Below are 14345 nucleotides of genomic sequence, written 5' to 3' on the forward strand. Positions count from 1 at the left end.
ACTTCAATTGTCCCACACAACCCTTCTGAACTACCCCTCCCCGATGGTATATAAGCCCTGGATCTCAGCAGCAGTGGCACAGGGATCCACCATCTTGTCTCACTGCCATCCAAGACACAGACATGGCTTCTGTTCCTAAGTCCCTGTTAAATGTTTCTTACTAAGAAACTGGATTTGTCAGCCTTTTTCTTAGGCTTCTTGGCTTCCTTGCACTTTGGGGTAGGTTTGCACAGCCCTGCCCACCGCAAAACATGTATTTTGGTGAATATACATATATACTCATGTTTGGTATATAGCTTGGAGGGAGCTGCTGGGACATAGGAATGCATATGTTCAGCTTTAGTGGATTCTGCCAACAGTTTTACAAACCAAGTTACATTTACATGGGTAAAGATGGGATTCAAACCCAAGTCTGCCCAGCTCGGAATCAATGTCATAGCCTGTGTAAAGATTTGGGATGGGCTAAGGAGATACAAGGATGACTTCTCTTTCCTTGGCACTGATTGAATATGTCTTTATAACTATGTTGAGACTGGCCAGGAGCCAGTAGCTCATGGACAGTCATTTCTGCTTATTTAGCATGAGGGGTCTCATAATTTTGAGTTTCATAGTCTCATAATATTAATCCTAAACCTCAGAAGCACCCTCTGTTTTTCTTATCAACAAATATTGGGAGGGCGTCTTAGAATGGATTCTCATCACAATTTAATTAGAAATGAAATGTTTCAATTGCTACACATGTATTTCCAGGCAGCTCGGAACTGGCCCGTATCTGTAATCTCACTGAGCCTACAAAACAGTAACAAATGTGCATGGAACACCTACTATGCTGAGCTCCCATAGAATAGTAAAGCTGCAGAAGGATTATGAAAAATGACAGGCCCCACGCTCACATACCACAGCCCACATGGTACTTGTGCCAGCTATTTATTGCTCGGTAACAAATCAGCCCAAAACTTAGTGACTTAAAACCACAATATTTCGTCTCTCAGGGTCTCAGTGGATCAGGAATTCAGGATGAGTTAGGCTTAGGGTCTCTCGTGTGGTCTTAGTCCAATGATGGCTGGAAGTAGAATCCCAAGGAATTGGAGTTCATGAGGGCTGATCAGTCTCTCTCTCTCTCTCTCTCTCTCTCTCTCTCTCTCTCTCTCTCAGGGCCTCTCCACATGGTCTCTTCATGTGGGCTACTTTCGGCTTCCTCACAGTGTGGCATCCTCAGGGAAGCTGAGCTTACTGCTTATTAAGTGGTGGCTGAAAGCTTCAAGAGTGAGGGTTCTAGCAAACAATGTGCAAGCTGCATTGCCTTTTATAGCTTTATCCTGGAGGTCACGCAGCATCACTTCTGCAATGCTCTGTTTGTCACAAGCAAGCAAAAGGCTGTGTCAGATGCGTCCCCTGGGAAGCAGACACCAAGATGGGAGTTAGGAGTCAAGAAGTTGATTGGGGGTCATACCTGAGACAGAGAACGGGAGGAGGAAGCAGAAGGAGGCTGGAAAGGCCTTCAGGACACAGTGTGGCTCTAACAGCTGTAAAGGGAAAGGAGGGGACATGGGATGGTGCAGGAGAGTCTCAGATGGCAGCATAGATCAGACAGGGTCTTGGCCAACCCACTTCATGCTCTGAGACAAAGAGTCCCATGATGAACAGAAACAGCCAGGCCCTAGACCCCTGCCCTGCTTAGTCATTGGCTGAGACTGTCCAGAAAGAGAGTGGCCTTGGCTTGAAGGCGAAGACACACCCTGGTGGTGCTAACAGGTGCAGACCGCACTTACAGCTGAAAAGTAACTTTTTTCTTGAAGGGAGACCTGAGCGATGAAATCCTCAGCTACCAAACAAGCCCACCCAGATTCAGGGGAAGAGAGTTAGGTTCCACCCCCTGATGGGGAATTGGCGAGATTGTAGAAGAACACGTGGGACAAGAATTGATTCTAGGAAAATTCCAAATTCTTTGGAACCTAAAATGTGCTATAACACGCAAACATAGCTTGAGCACGGAACGGTGCGTAGGTTGGAGATGAACGTCTTAGGCCTTGGAATCGGCCTGAAATTGGTTCAAGTCTTGGCATGTCCACTGACTAGCTGTGTGACCTTACGCAAGTTACTTAACCTATCTGAGCCTTAGTTTTCTCATCTGTAAAACTGAGAAAAGAGTAAAGCCCATCCTTCATGGGTTACTCTGAGAATAAAATGTGATCATACATGTAAAAGTTTAGCACCATGCCTAACATGTAGTCAGTGTTCAGGAGGGAAAGTACGTCATTATTATTTACTGAGTAGCAAGAAAATCATAACAGTCCAAGACCACTTAGTCTAAGCAATAAGTGACCCACTGTGTCAACGCAGGAGCTCCCAGGAGCATGACGAAGTGCATCCCGTACAATACGGATTTATTCCCAACAAACAGTTTCACACTAACTCGGGTTTGGTGAGGACACTGAGTTATCAAGAAGATATTGACTTGTATTTATTATAGATATTAAATCAGAAATTGTGAGCTTTTATAAACACAGAACAGAAGTCATTGCTCGACACTCTGAGCTCTTTAAAAGCAGGAATTGTGCTTTATTTGTTCTTGTAACACCAGGGCCAACAGCTGGCACGGAGTCAGTGCTCCCCAAATGTTCATGGCATTGAATTGCATCTAATAAAGATAAAACTTGGCTTGCTGGAAGATGCGTAGATTCATAACATCTTATGATGCTAGATAAATATAGATTCTTTTTCCCATCCAAAATGGAAATGGGAAAAAATATGACTCGTTCTTATTATTAAAAGTTATGCATGCTCGTTGTAATTTTAAAAACCCAGGAAACTCAAAAATATATTTAAAAGACAGTTTTAAAAAACCCATCGCCCAGAAATAACTTCTATTCACATTTTGGTGAACCTTCTTTCAGAGTGCTTTTCTAAAAAAATTTAAATAGCATCATGGTATAATGTCTTGTAACTGAATATTTTTCACGTGGTAACATACGGCCACCAGATGAGTGAAAGCTGACACAGACATCAGCGGGGAATTCACAAGGAGAGAGGAAGACAAGGACTGCACTGCTGTTCTCTCGTCCTTTGCATGACCACCATTGTGTGGGCTGCTGGCTGTCCTTACAGGCTTAGCTGACGCTGCAGCCGCCCACCCTCCATGCTTGGAGATGCTTGGATCTCTGACCCGGAAGCCCGTCCCTGTCCAGCTCTGCTCTCCCCTCTCAGTCCTATGAGCCATTATCTCCCGCAAGGTCTCTTATTGGTCATCCCTGACCACAGCATCACATACTCTTCTCCCCACCTCAGCTGAAGGGTGTTCGACTCCCTTCCCTTCTTCTCATCTCTGATAAGCAGGAGGACTAACACCACTGGGTCCCTGGGTCCCCAGCACTGTTTCAAGATGTTTACATAAAATATCCCAATTAATTTTCCACAACTGCTCTAAGGAAGTTAGAGGGAGATGCTGTCACCAGCATGCCCATTTTACAGATTAGGAAGTTGAGACTAGAGAGATTAAGTACCTTGCCTACTGTTACAGCAAGCAAGTGATGGATCTAGGAATGGACACAGAATGAACAGGAAGGAAAGGAGACTCAGTGTCTCTCCCCTGACCACTTAACCACTGTCCTAAATTACAGAACCAGACAAGAGGTGGAAATACATTTAGTGAGTGTTTCCTTATGAAGCAGCCTCCTTGTCTGGGATAAGTATCAACGTTCTTGGTCTCACAGCCAAGGAGATCCAGGTTGCAGACACACACACACACACACACACACACACACACACACACACACACAGTGAGTTTGGAGCAGGAGTTTAACAGGCAAAAGGAAAGGACAGCTCTCCATCATGGAGAGGGGTCCCGAGCGGGTTGCCAGGTGGTAGTCAAAATGTCAGGGTTTTTATAAATGGGCTAGTGAGGAGGGGATGTCTTCTACTCCTAGAGCCCGACGGTTTAGTTGGGACCAGGTGTGCTATCTGTATAGACCAGAGATTTTTTATCAGCTCTCACCCCATTCCCTAACCACCTAGGCCAACTCTTAGTCTGTGTTGCTTATCTGGGAGGGAGAGTTTCTGTGTCTGTTCCCAGGCAGCATCTTGCAGCGGTAGACATCCCCCGCAACCCCAATCCACTTTTAGCTCCATATCTTACTTAGTGGGCCTAAAGGAAAGGAATGTGCTTATTAAGGCCCACTGTTTCACTGAGGCCCATTGTATGAGTGTGAAGTTTGGTGATTACCCAGGAGACTCCGCCCTCTTCTATGCTTGAGCTGTCTTATCTGTGTTTTACAGCTTGATCATTCAGCCTGCTTGTTAGAAGAGAAGTGATTTATTTGAACTGCATCAGGTTAGAAACAGAGCTAATTGTTTTGTTTGTTTGTTTGTTTTGAGACCGAGTCTCACTCTATCACCCAGGCTGGAGTACGATGGCGCGATATCGGCTCACTGCAACCTCCGCCCCCCTAGGTTCAAGCAATTCTTGTGCCTTAGCTTCCTGAGTAGCTGGAATTACAGGTGCCCACCACCACGGCCAGCTAATTTTTGTATTTTTTGTAGAGATAGGGTTTCACCATGTTGGCCAGGCTGGTCTCGAACTCCTGACCTCAAGTGATCCACCTGCCTCGGCCTCACAGAGTGGTGCCATTACAGGCGTGAGCCACTGCGCCCAGCCCTTTTTTTTTTTTTTTTTTCCTGAGACAGAGTCTTGCTTTGTCGCCCAGGCTGGAGGGCCATGGTGTGATTTTGGCTCACTGCAACCTCCACCTCCCGGGTTCAAGTGATCCACCTCCCTCAGCCTCCCGAGTAGCTGGGACTACAGGTACCTGCCATCATGCCCAGCTAATTTTTATGGGGTTTTTTTTGTAGAGACAGGGTTTCATCATGTTGGCCAGGCTGGTCTTGAACTCCTGACCTCAGGTGATCCGTCCACATCGGCTTCCCAAAGTGCTGGGATTATAGGCATGAGCCACTGCACCTGGCCTGAAAGGGAGCTATTTCTGAGTTGCTTTTTGTTAGAACGAAAGTTTTCTGCTGGGGACTGTCTTTACCCTGTCTACCTAAATAATTTCTTTCTGCCTCCTATAACACTCATACTTTTCCTCCTGTCACTGAAGTGCCAACCCTTGAAGGAAGAGTTTTTTTGTTTTGTTTTGTTTTGTTGAAGAGGAAACTTAAGCTCAGAGAGGTAAAGTAGATTGCTTGGCGTTTCACAGCTAACAAACCAGCAAGCCAGGATTTCAACCCACACTGCCCGATGCAGAAGCTGACTTGCTCCACGGTAACAAGTGAGCTTCTGTGTCAATGCGGGAGCCCCCAGGAGCATGACAAAGTGCATCCCATACAACATGGATTTATCTCCAATAATTTCACGGCAATTTGGGTTTGTGAGGACACTGAGTTATCAAGAAGAGACTGACTTGTATTTATTATAGTTATTAAGTCAGAAATTGTGAGCTTGCTCTCCCAACAGATTTGCCTCCACAGTTTTGCTCTACCATATCTAGAAGGGCTGCATGTCTTACTTGAAAGAAACCCATCTTTCCAGTCACCAAACACAAGCATGGCAGCGTGTTGCAGGGATGCTGCAGCCAGACTGCCTGGGCAGCCTCGAACAAGTTACACAACATCTTTGTGCCTCAGTTACCCTATCAGTGAAAAATGCAGATAAAAATAGTATCTACCTTACAGAGTTGGGAAAGTTCAATGAATGGGTTTATGTGAAGCACTTAGGATGATGCCTAGTACTTAGTAAGAGCAACACCAAGCATTAGTTATGATTACTATTCATAGAGTCCAGAGCTTGATACAAAGTATTACTTTCCCCTTTGCATTTCCTTTTGGAGCAAACAAAGCCAGCCTTGAAAGATGTATGAGTTTCCTGTGGCTGCTGTAACAAATGACCACAAGTTCAGCAGCTTCAAACAACACAGATTTATTTTGTTACAGTCCTGGATGTCAGAAATCCAACACAGATCTCACTGGGCTGAAATCTAGGTGTTAGCAGGGCTTTGTTCCTTCCGGAGGCTCTGAGGGAGCCTCTGTTTCCCTGCCTTTCCCAGCTTCTAGAGACAACCTGCAGTGGCTTCCGGCACCTACCCACCCCCCACATCTTAGCAGCATATAATCCTCACATTTTTCCCTGAATCTGACTTTTCCACCTCCTTCTTACACCCAGATCATCCAAGACAGTCTCCCCATCTCCACGTCAGCTTATTAGCAACCTTAATTCCATCTGCTGCCTTAATTCCCATTTGCCATGCAACCTAACATATTCATAGATTCCAGGGATGGGGACGTGGACATATCTGGGGGTACATCTTTCTGCCAACCACAGACCAGTAACTAGGGGCCTTGTCAGTCTGATCCCCATTCCGCTTCTCTTTACTCAGGCCTCCCCACCTCAACCCTGACTCCCTATGGTCAAGGTTGGAGCCTCTGCCTCCTGGCACCCTCTTCAGACAGCATAGAAGTCCCTCGTGGCTGCTTACCATTCTCTAAGGCCTGGACTTCTGTCTTTCAGAGTTTAGAAAATGAAGCATCTAGAAGTTCTCAAACCTGTTGATAGGTACCACCTTTTTCAGCTTGAGTCTGAGGTGTTGTGTTAAAAGACTCCATCTTGGCTGGGTGTGATGGTTCATGCCTGTAATGCCATTACTTTGGGAGGCCAAGGTGGGCAGATGACCTGACATCATGAGTTTGAAACCAGCCTGGCCAACATGGAGAAACCCCATCTCTACTAAAAATACAAAAATTAGCCAGGCGTGGTGGTGCATGCCTGTAATCCCAGCAGCCACTTGGGAGGCTGAGGCAGAATTGCTTGAACCTGGGAGGTGGAGGTTGTGAGCCGAGATTGCACCATTGCACTCCAGCCTGGGAACAGAGCAAGACTCTGTCTCAAAAAAAAAAAAAAAAAAAAAAAAAAATTCCATCTCCATCACTGTTCATAATCCTGCTTCTCTCTTATTGGTTCCAACAGCAACAAAATATTACCTGATGGCAGCAAAATGATAAACTACTTCTAATCATTCAACAACAAATATACATTAAGCAGCTACTATATACCAGCTACTTGGTTAGGCAGCAGGTATCTAAAGATAAGTGAGACATAGATCTTGCCTTTGGGGAGTTCAGCTTTGGGACACAGATGATGGAAGGCAGACGTGTGTTTTAAAAAAAAAGTCCCTGGAAAGCAGCTTGTTGTTACTTAGTAAAGCACAGGCCTGCAATCCAGCAATTCCGCTCATAGGCATTTGCCCCTGTGGTTTTAAATGTGACTCCACATTAGACTCACCTAAGGCTTCACTTTTTAAAATCTGCATGCGCCCCTCCAGATGAATTAAATGAGAACCTCTGGGTACCTGGCTCAAGCATCAATTTTTTTTAAAGCTCTCAGGTGATTCCATAGCACTGTGCCTGTAGGGATTTTCATTTAATTGGTCTCGGATACAGTCTCAGCATTAACATTTTTATTTTTTCAATTAATTTTTTTGAGACGGTGTCTCACTTTGTTCCCAGGCTGGAGTGCAGTGGTGCCACCTCAACTCACTGCAACCTCTCCCTCCCAGGTTCAAGCATTTCTTGTGCCTCAGCTTCCCAAGTAGCTAAGATTACAGGTGTGAGCCACCATGCCTGGCTAATTTTTATATTTTTAGTAGAGACAGGGTTTCACTATGTTGGCCAGGTCGGCTTCAAATGATCCTGGCTTCAAGTGATCCACCCACCTCGGCCTCCCAAAGTGCTGGGATTACAAGTGTGAGCCACCGTGCTGGGCCTAATTTTTTTTAATTTTCTTGAGACAGGTTCTCACTCTGTCACTCAGGCTGGAGTGCAGTGGCATAATCTCAGCTCACTGCAGCTTCAGCCTCCCTGGACTCAAGTGATCCTCCCACCTCAGCCTCCCTAGGCATGCACCATCACACCTGGCTAATATTTGTATTTTTTGTAGCGATGGGGTTTTGCTGTGTTGCCCAGGCTAGTGAATTTTTTTTTTAACTCCTCATGTGATTCTAAAGTGTAGCAAGGTTTGACAACCATTAGTCCAGAGCAGTGATTCTCAATAGCAGGAGCGGCATTAGTCCAGACCAGTGATTCTCAATAGCAGGAGGGGCATTAGTCCAGAGCAGTGATTCTCAATAGCAGGAGGGGCATTAGTCCAGAGCAGCGATTCTCAATAGCAGGAAGACATGTTCGGTATATGTCTTCTTACCAGAAACTCCTCCTGGCTTCTAGAGGGTCAAGGTCAGAGGTGCTGCTGACCATCCACAATGCACAGACAGCCCCCATAACAAAGAAGGATCTAACCCCAAATATCTGTCATGTCAAGGTTGAGAAACTGGTCTAGAAAGACCCTTACACATGTGCCCCAGGACCAGGAGTCATGTCTATGGATGTTCATAGTAGCATTGTAACAGCACAGGCAAACCAACCCGGATACCACGCCAATGAAAATATAAATCTACAGCAGCACATTCATAGTGCAGACAATTTCAGTGCACTGTCGGTGAGGGAAAGAGGCAGAAACAGCAGGGGTGAGAGAACAGGGGCTTCCCTAGTGGGAAGGGGGTCTCCTGGAATTGCGGCTGCATTCCCAACAATCCCCGGTGAGCTTCTGAGTCTCTCTTCTTTCTAGGCTGCTTGGTTAGCTTGACATTTCATGGGAAATTTTATCCTGTTTGGTCTTTTTAAGTAATGTGGGCAATTAAAGTAAAGAAAAAAACATTAGTATGCATGAAAGTTATTTCCTACAGTATGAGATGTGTATATATATATATATATAAAATAGCAAAAAATAATTAGAAATTATGTAAATATCCAGAAATGGCAAAGTGATTACAACAATTATGGTACATACATTCAATTGAATGTTATGCAGCCATTAAAAAGGATAATTATGAAGGTGATTTAGAAACGTGGGAAGTGTTTGTGATATGATGGTAAGTGAAAAAAACCAAAATCAACAGCACAAACACAGTGATTACAACTCTAAAAAATATGTTGGCCTGTGGACAAATACTGAAAGGATTTGCCGAAATAAAAGCTGTAGTGATTAAGATGCTAGGATCATGGGCGATTATTTATCTTTTCTTTTTTCCCAGATTTTCTTTAATTTTTTTTTTTTTTTTTGAGGCAGAGTTTCACTCTTGTTGCCCAGGCTGGTGTACAATGGTGCAATCTGGGCTTACAGCAGCCTCCGTCTCCCAGATTCAAGTGATTCTCCTGCCTCAGCCTCCAGAGTAGCTGGGATTACAGGCGCCCACCACCACGCCTGTGGTGTACAAAAAATACAAATTTGTTGTATTTTTTGTAGAGATGGAGTTTCACCATGTTGGCCAGGCTGGTCTCGAACTCCTGACCTCAGGTGATCCACCTGTCTCAGTCTCCCAAAGTGCTGGGATTACAGACGTGAGCCACCACACCCAGCCTGATTTTTCTTAATACTTAAAGTAGGTATCTTTTGGGACAACTGCCTAGCCCACACCCCTCTTGTCTGAACACTGTGTCCCCACCCAAAAGGCTAAATCCCTAACATCTCTGAGGGCTCCTTGTTACCCTGTATCCCAGTCTAGCCCTGATCCAAAATGAACCAATCATATTTTCTCTACTGAGTCTTTGAAACTGGTAGAGAAATGATAATGCCTCCGAGGTAGTTTTTTTTGTTGGTTTTTCGTTTTCTTTTGAGATGGAGTCTTGCTCTGTCACCCAGGCTGGAGTGCAGTGGCGCGATCTCAGCTCACTGCAACCTCCACCCACCGGGTTCAAGTAATTCTCTGCCTCAGCCTCCTGAGTACCTGGGATTGCAGGCACCTGCCACTACACCCAGCTAATTTTTGTATTTTTAGTAGAGATAGGGTTTCACCAACTTGGCCAGGCTGGTCTTCAACTCCTGACCTCGTGATCTACCCGCCTCGGCCTCCCAAAGTGCTGGGATCATAGGCGTGAGCCACCGCGCCCAGCCAGTTTTTTTTTTTTTTTTCTAAGACAAAATACCCATAACATAAAATTCACTATTTTAGCCATTTTAAAGTGTGCAAAGCAGTGGTTTTTAGTATATTCAAAATGTTATGCAATCATCACCACTACCTAATTCCACAACACTTTCATCAGCCCAACAAGAAACTTGTGCTGATAAGCAGTCTTTCCCCTCTCCCCATCCCTGACCCCACACAGCCCGTGGCAACTACAAATCGACTTTTTTTCTGTCTCCAGGGATTTGCCTTTTCTGTACATGTCATATAAATGGAATCATACAGCACATGGCCGTTTGTGACTGCCTTCTTTTTGCTCAGCACAGTGTTTTCAAGGTTCATCCATGTTGTAGCAGGGGCCAGGGGTTCATTTGTGTTTATAGCTAAATAATACTCCGTGGTATGGTGAGATCACCTTCGGTTTACCCCATCCATCCACTGATGAACATGTGGGTTCTTTCTACTTTTTGCTATTATAAGTTACATACTAGGAAAATGTGTGCACACGTTTTTGTGTGAATGTATGTTCACAATTCTCTTGGGTACCTAGGAGTGGAATTACTGGGCTCTATGGCAATTCTCTGACTTTTTGAGGCACTGCCAAACTGATTTCCACAGTGGCTGTATCATTTAGCATTCTCATCAGCAGAGTATGAGGGTTCTAATTTCTGTACATTCTCACCAGTTATTCTGTTGTTATTATTATTGCCATCCTAGTGGATGTGAAGTGGTAACTCATGGCTTTGATTACATTTCCCTAACGACTAATGACGTTGAGCATCTTTTTATGCATTTACTGGCCATATATATTTACACATACACATACATACATACACACACATATATATATACATACACAGATATATATACACACACATATATATATATATATTTTGGAGAAATGTCTATTCTAATCTTTTGTCCATTTTTAATTGGGTTGTTTGTCTTTTTATTGTTGAGTGGTAGGAATTCTTTTTTTTTTTTTTTTTTTTTTAAACAGAGTCTCGCTCTGTCGCCCAGGCTGGAGTGCAGTGGCGCGATCTGGCTCACTGCAAGCTCAGCCTCCCGGGTTCACGCCATTCTCCTGCCTCAGCCTCCCGAGTAGCTGGGACTACAGGCGCCCGCTACCACGCCTGGCTAATTTTTTGTATTTTTAGTGGAGACGGGGTTTCACCATGTTAGCCAGGATGGTCTCGATCTCCTGACCTCGTGATCCGTCTGCCTTGGCCTCCCAAAGTGCTGGGATTACAGGCGTGAGCCACCATGCCCGGCCAGAATTCTTTATATAATCCACATAAAGACCCTTATCAGACATATGATTTTCAAATATTTCTCCCACTCTGTGGCTCGTCTTTTTACTTTATTGATGGTGTCCTTCAATATATAAAAGTTTCTCATTTTGATGAGGTCCAAGTTATCTATTTTTCTTTTGTTGTTTGCACTTGTGATGTCATATTTAAGAAATAATTGCTTTCCAAAGTCATGAAGATTTACACCTATTTTCCCTTCTAAGGATTTTATAGTCTTAGCTCTTACATTTAGGTCTTGGATCCATTTTGAGTTAATTCTTATATTTGCTGTGAGGTAGGTAGGGGTCCATATTTGTTATTTTGCTTGTAGATGTCTAGTTGTCCCCGTCCCATTTGTTGAAAAGACTCACTTTTACCCACTGAATGGTCTTAGAACCCTTGTCAAAAATGAATTGACCAGGCCAGGCACGGTGGCTCACGCCTGTAATCCCAGCACTTTGGGAGGCCAAGGCGGGCAGATCACGAGGTCAGGAGTTCGAGACCAGCCTCGCCAACTTAGTGCAACCCTGTCTCTACTAAAAATACAAAAATTAGCTGGGTGTGGTGGCACACACCTGTAGTCCCAGCTACTCAGGAGGCTGAGGCAGGAGAATTACTTGAACCTGGGTGGCAGAGGTTGCAGTGAGCCAAGACCATGCCAGTACACTCCAGCCTGAGTGACAGAGTGAGACTCCGTCTCAAAAAAAAAAAAAAAAAAAATCAATTGACCATAGATGGGTTTATTTCTGAATGTTCAATTCTATTCTATTGATTTTTGTGTTTTATCTTTCTGCCAATACCACATGATTTTTATTACTGTGGCTTTGTAGTAAGTTTGTTCTTTTTAAAGATTGTTCTGGCCACTCAGGGCCCCTAGCATTTCTATATAAATATTAGAATATGTTTTTCTATTTCTGCAAAAAAAAAAAGGCAGTTGAAATTTTAATAGGGATTGTATTAGATCTGTAGGTTAATTTGGGGAGTATTGCCATTGTATTAGTCTGTTCTCATGCTGCTATAAAGAAATACATGAGACTGGGTAATTCATAAAGAAAAGAGGTTTAATTGGAACATGGTTCCACAAGCTGTACAGAAGACGCAGTGGCTTCTGCTTCTGGGGAGGCCTCAGGAGGCTTCCATTCATGGCGGAAGGCAAAGGGGGAGTGAGGAGCTTCACATGGCCAGAGCAGGAGAGAGGGGGTGGTGATGCACACTTCTAAACAACCGGATCTCCTGAGAACTCACTGTAGGGTACCAAGGGGGGATGGTGCTAACCCCCCATTTATGAGAACTCTGCCCCTATCACCCAATCATTTCTTACCAGGCCCCACCTCCAACACTGAGGATTACAATTAGACATGAGATTTGGTTGGACACAGATCCAAACCATATTAGCTATATTAACAATATTACATCTTCCAATCCATGAACCATGCATGGACCATTCCATTTGTTTAGGTCTTCTTTAATTTCCTTCAATACTGTTCTGTGGTTTTCCATCTATCAGTCTCACACTTCCTTGGTTAAACATGTTTCTTTTATCCCTTCAGATGTTGTTGTAAATAGAATTGTTTCTTTAATTTCATTTTTGGATTGGGGCAGTCTTTTGAAATGAGGACATGAGTGGGAAAAAGCAGGGGATGGCTGTTGACGCCTAGAGAAAAAAGTATAAACACAGAGAAAAAAAACCAGAAGCCAGAAATTACATAAAAAGGAAGGCACTGGGAAAGATGAGAAAGAACAGGGTTGTGGGAGTACTACACTTAGCAAACGGTTAAGCAAAGTCAAGCTTTCAAGACAAGATTCCTAAAGCAAGGCAGGAGTATCCTAGGACAGACAAGAGCTCACTCGACAAGGCAAACAGACAAACACCAGAGTTTGGACCCCACCAACTCCCTTAGCCAGCTGGCAATACGGTTTCACCACTTCTTAGAAAAGAGGAACGGAGAGGTGTGCTCAAAAGCCACCACTAGGGTTTCAGAATGTTTTGTGTGTCTATGTCTTGGCAGAATGAGCCAAACGTAGTTTCTTCGTGCCCCATAAGATGAGACACACCCAGCAAAGGCTGTCCTCATACAGAACTACCTCCAGGTGTGTTTTATACTGCAAGACCTGCACCAAAGGGTTCTACCTATAGAAATCCTAGCACCTAGACATAGTCAACCAAGTACATGGCTCCCTCACCCTCCAACCAAAGATGCCACATTTCCATCAGAGTGGAACAAAATCCCACTGTGTTCCTAATGCCTCCTGCAATTTTGCATGTGGGAGACATGGCTGGTACGTGACATTCTCTTCTACAAATTGTAATGGACTGGGGAAGGAGGGGGAACTAGAGTTCAGGCCTATCTTTCTAGAGGACAAAATAAATCTCTCTTGATAACTGCAATTATCTGAAAACTATTTCAAAGAAAACTCTGTCTCATTCTGGCATTTGCTCAAGGGTATGGCTTTCCATCAGTCTCTCTGTCTCTATGTCTCTTTTACATACATATGCATGTGTATATGCGTGCGTATGTGTACATACATCCATACATATAGACATATTCTCTCTCTCTCCACACACACTCACACACCCCTCCAACCTCTGTGGCTCTGAGAGTCATGTGTGTAAGACACTGACGCGAATGGTGAGTGCCTAGGCAGGGGTCAAACAAAGGCTACCTACCATGCCAGAGGATTGCCACAAACACCTCTTAAGCAAGCATATTCCTTGGCTCCTCCCAGACACACTGATTTTGAATCTCTAGGATTCTGATTTCGGAGCCCACGAATCCTCCGGTGCAGGAGTTCCCAGGTGACTCTGATGCACCGGGAGGCTGGAGGCGCTCGGATCTAGAGAGGAGGCGGCACTTGTGCAGTGCAGTTGGGAAAGAGAGGAGGGGCTGGGCCGGTGCCTTTAGGCGGCCAGGTGTTAGGACCGGAGTACAAGCCGCCAGCCACGCGGGAGCAGGCCCCGAGGCAGCCCAGCCGCGGGGCAGTAACCTTTAGCCACACTTGGCCTCCGGCCGCCGCCAGAGCCGCTCCGCGGCCGCCGCCAGAGCCGCTCCGCCCCCACCGCCTCGCCCCCACCGCCCCGCCCTCCTATTGGCCGCCTCCCCAGCCGGGC

At 44.9% G+C, this 14345-nt stretch overlaps 1 long non-coding RNA gene across 1 annotated transcript; it reads right to left on the reverse strand.

Annotated features, from left to right (window-relative positions):
- Positions 1 to 910: 910 nt before the first annotated feature.
- On the reverse strand, positions 911 to 14279 carry LOC107968745 (uncharacterized). The gene is made up of 2 exons (XR_001710143.3): positions 13905 to 14279; positions 911 to 1395 (listed from the first exon to the last, which is right to left on the reverse strand). It is a non-coding gene; the product is annotated as an uncharacterized LOC107968745 (long non-coding RNA).
- Between the last annotated feature and the right edge of the window lie 66 nt (positions 14280 to 14345).

The sequence above is a fragment of the Pan troglodytes genome, chromosome 18, assembly GCF_028858775.2.
Source record: "Pan troglodytes isolate AG18354 chromosome 18, NHGRI_mPanTro3-v2.0_pri, whole genome shotgun sequence".
NCBI lineage: Eukaryota > Metazoa > Chordata > Mammalia > Primates > Hominidae > Pan > Pan troglodytes.